This window comes from Elephantulus edwardii, unplaced genomic scaffold (assembly GCF_000299155.1).
Source record: "Elephantulus edwardii isolate Elephantulus edwardi_28Jun2011 unplaced genomic scaffold, EleEdw1.0 scaffold00235, whole genome shotgun sequence".
In the NCBI taxonomy this organism is placed as follows: domain Eukaryota; kingdom Metazoa; phylum Chordata; class Mammalia; order Macroscelidea; family Macroscelididae; genus Elephantulus; species Elephantulus edwardii.
Genome location: NW_006399985.1, coordinates 3,228,639 through 3,232,980, shown reverse-complemented (window position 1 = coordinate 3,232,980; position 4,342 = coordinate 3,228,639). Strand labels below are relative to the sequence as shown.

Here is a 4,342-nt window from a genome sequence, read left to right as displayed (position 1 = left end):
TACTCCTATGATAAAAATAATCCCCCTAAAATATAATACTTTTAGAATAGGCTTATTTTTTACATGTTTCTTTTTACTGATTAGTGGCATTCATTCTGATCTTCACTTTTATTGGTTCAGACCTGTCTATTCTTTCTTTCTCTTAAGGCTGTAGGGAAAGTGGGTTTTGAATGTTAAAAAAATTGTAAAGATTAGTTTCATTTTTTTCTCTATTGTGTTTAGTTTTGTTACTTTTTAGTGTAATGATTCAACTATTTATTCCAATTATACATATTTTATTACATCTTTACCTTCATATACATCCGGCCAAAGTATTTTTGTAAGTTTATTGTGAGGTAATATTTTGTGTTTTTCCCCTAAAGAAACTGCTTTCCCCTCAATTATTAATGGAAGATTTCATCATCTCTACAAAATTTGAAAATGTCCATTAATAACATGCTGAATGACCTATGGTAAGAGGCTGAATTGCAATCCCAAAGGCACAACAGTTTGAATCCACCAATGCTCTATGGGAAAATGATGGATAATCTCCTCCCATGTGATTAATTGCCTCTGAAAACCCACCAGAGGGTCAGCGATGGGTTGGTTCAAACAACAACAACAACAAGAAGGTTTATTTATTAAGAAGAAAAGTCTTAATTTCATTACATAATTGTGAATTTATCAACATAACTATTGTCAGTCTCTGATAGCTGAATAAAACGTACTAACCCAAAATAATCCACTTCTCTGACTTTCCACCATCTCACCAGGAACAGGGCTGAGGCTTCCAGATTTGTTTTACTTCTTCCTTTCCTGCCTCCTGCAGGAGATTCTGACTTGCTTCATTGGCCTCTTAGGCTTTTGCGTTGGTGTAGCAACGAGAAGATTTGGGAAAGCTAACTAACAAGATCTATTTTAAGAGGTAGAAAGAATTCATGTTTAGGAGAAGGATAAAGAAAAAAAATTGATTAAGAAGTAAAAGTGTTTCATTCAAACATGATATAGATGATAGATAGATAGATAGGTAGATAGATAGATAGATAGATAGATAGATAGATAGATAGTAAGTATACACACACCATGTTTGAATATTTGAAGAAGGCTTATTAAGGGGATTTGTGGTGGTTCAGTGGTTCAAATTCTCAGTTTCTACTCAGATGGCTGGCAGTTCGAGCCCACCTACTACTTCTCCAAAGAATACAGCCCCTATTGACATTTCTCCATGTTCTGTAAGATTGCTGTGAATCAGAATGCATTTCACCTCAGTAAGATTGCCTGGAGAGGGTGAAACCAGGCTGCTTCTTGTAGGAAAGGATTCTGAAGCTCTGTCTGACATACTTTGGGCAAGGCAGGACCAGTTTTTGGAGAGGGACATTATGCTTGGGAGGGTGGAGGGATTGTGTAAGAGAGGAAGACCCTGGATGAGATGGTTTGACTCAGTGCATGGGGTCAAGGGGGCAGGTGTGTCAGAGATAATGAAATTGGCTCAGGATAGAGCAGGGTTCAGAGCTATTGTACACACAGAGTCACTATGAGTCAGAAGTGACTCAACAGCACATAACAACGACATATCAAATGGAATGTTTTACTTTCAATCTGGACTTACTGATGTATATCTTCTCTATCTTTTCAAACAGTTATTGAAGACTGTTGGAAAGGATCTGGTCATGTGAACACAAGGGCATACCGTATTTGAATAGGAGTAATAGATTATCAGATGTTAGAAAGAGAACTGCATTTCAACTTGAGGGGCAGCTCCACGGAAGGAGACCTCATGACTCCATCCACCTGGAGACCCTGTGAGCGTCACTCAGAGCTGGAATGGGCTCCAGAGTGCTGTGTTAGGGTTGGGGTTTTTTGGTATAAGCACTGTACCATGATTTCATTTTTTTTTGTGACATTATTTGATTTTTACCAATATAATAGCCCACAAGATTATCTTGTGTTCCCCTTTAAAAAAAACCAACAAACAAACAAAAAAATACGTTTTTCCACTTGCCACAGAACAAACTGACATTGAAGACTGTTTGAAAGAACATTTCAATTCAAAGGAGGTTGTGGAGAACACTTTCCACTGCAGAAGACCTTCCGTGTCTCCTCACACAATTAACATCACTGTTCTTTCATGATAGAGATTCCCGTGGAAATCTTGTTGGAAGGTTTGCCTAAGCTAGGAGAGGAATAATAAAGCATGCCTTAGTTAGTTACCTGGAAGCTCAGTTAACAGCTTTGGGATTGACCCATCAAACCTGGCCCCAATCTTGCTATCTGTCTTTGAACTACACGATTCTTTAGCCCTTAGCTTCAGCTCCTGTCCAGAGGCTTAAACTGGACTGGGTCCCATCCGTGCCATTTGGCCTCTGGCCCACGGTGGGTATTAAATCATCAAAGTCTGCAATGTTGTCATAGAAGTATCCCCGTAACCTTTGGATGCATTGTAGGCCATGCCCAGGTCTTAGAACCCCAGGACGCTGATGATCAAGACAGGAATGACCCAGTCTGCTCCCCCTTTGTTAATGTAGCCTGCCAGCAGGAGGGATCCGATGATGATGATGATGATGATGATGATGATGTTAAAGGTGCCAATCAATAACAGCACAGTGTCAAGGGCAATGGCTTTGTAAGGGATCTCAGGTGGGCTTTTCTTAAAGTTCAATGCAACCATCATCTGTGGAGATCCTTGAGTTCTTTACTTTACTCCTGGGAATCCCAGCAGCCAGGTTGGTGCGAGATGGTATCATAGCAGGTTGACGGGGCCGCAGTCCAAGGCCGCACCACCTGGTGCCCACTACCTCGACCTGCTCGGCCACCAAGACACCGAACACTGCATAGCCCTACAATTTATTTTTGGAAATGAAATGTTCTATATAATTATAAACACAGTTGAGAAATAAAAATGTAGAAAATATTGCCCTTACTTCTCTCAAATGTCCTGTGATAAATTATCAGTTCTAAATTCAGCTAGGGTATGTTAAATGCATGCACGTTTAAGTAATACTCCAAGCATTTCTATGATAACTATTTATGTCTTTAAGGATTGCATTATTCACTCACTTGACCCAACTCGTTTCAACAGCAAATGTAATAATATAACATTTTGGGAGTTTAATGTGTTCTACTTTGTCTGTATTTTCACTATTCAAAGGGGGATACTATTATTGAATCCCAAGATATTTGAAGCACAAAGCTTAGATGGGAATCTTACAAGAGAAAAAAAAAAATAGATATTTCCTATTCAATTCTCTTACACAAGTGGTGAATATCTTCTTTTTGTTTTAAATGACAAAGAGGATAATGCAGAGGATAGGAATCTAATAAAGTATTAGAAGACCATACCTTCTTCATGATCTAATGCAAACTTTTGAAACAGTGCAGAACTTTTTATTATGCTAATGTAGAAGGTGTTATTGTATACTTTGCCTGACAATCTCATAAGACAGGAGAGTCAACAATTAACCGATCAGTATACTAGACCGATAGACAGCATTGTGATGGATGGAGAGGAGATTAAAACTGTCAACAGCCTCATTTTGCTTGGATCCACAATTAACAACCTTGGTATGAGCAGTCAGAAAATAAGGAGACCCATTGCTCTAGGAAAAATCTGTATTTAAGGGCCTCTCCAAATTTTGTGGAATAATGATGTCACTTTGAGGATGAAGGTTCATCTGATCCAGGCTATAATCTTTTTGATAACTTACTATGTTTCTGAGAGTTGGACAATGAATAAGGATGACAGAAGAAGAAATGATTCCTCTGAGCTGTGGTGGTGGAGAAGAGCACTGAACATCCCATGGAAGGTGAAGAGAACAGACATGTCTTCGGGATGGTGCAGCCAGAGTGCTCCTTAGAGGCAAAAGTGATGAGGCTTCTCCTCACATTTATTGGGCATGTTGCTAGGAGGAGCTATTCGTTGGAGAGGGACATGATGCTGGGAAGGATGGAGGGTCGACAAAGGAGAGGCCCCTCAACCAGGTGGATTGACATGGTGACTGCTGCAGTGGGCTCTTGTATGTCAGCAGGTGGGAGGATGTTTGTTTATAGGGTCGTGATGGGTCATACTCCACTCGACAACACCTAAAAACAACAACCTAACCTGAACTAAAATGCATTGCCACTTTTTCTTAAATGCCACTTTTAAAAAATGCCTAAATGAGGAAACCAAAGAGTGAAAGAAGGAGACTTACTCAAAGAACGCTCAGAGTCATAATGTCATATTTTGTGTTCAATTTATTTATATAGCATAATATATATGATATGATATGATATCATATCATATTACATCATGTTGTTGTTGTTTTTATGTGCCGTCGAGTCGCCTGCAACTCATAGCGACCCTATGTACAACAGCCCTAAACTC

At 39.3% G+C, this 4,342-nt stretch overlaps 1 protein-coding gene and 1 pseudogene across 1 annotated transcript in view; one reads left to right on the top strand and one right to left on the bottom strand.

Annotated features, from left to right (window-relative positions):
* LOC102874670 (potassium/sodium hyperpolarization-activated cyclic nucleotide-gated channel 1-like) overlaps window positions 1–4,342 on the top strand; it is a 522,645-nt gene that overhangs the window by 431,687 nt on the left and 86,616 nt on the right. The window lies entirely within an intron of this gene.
* Window positions 2,274–2,723, bottom strand: LOC102875881 (annotated as a pseudogene).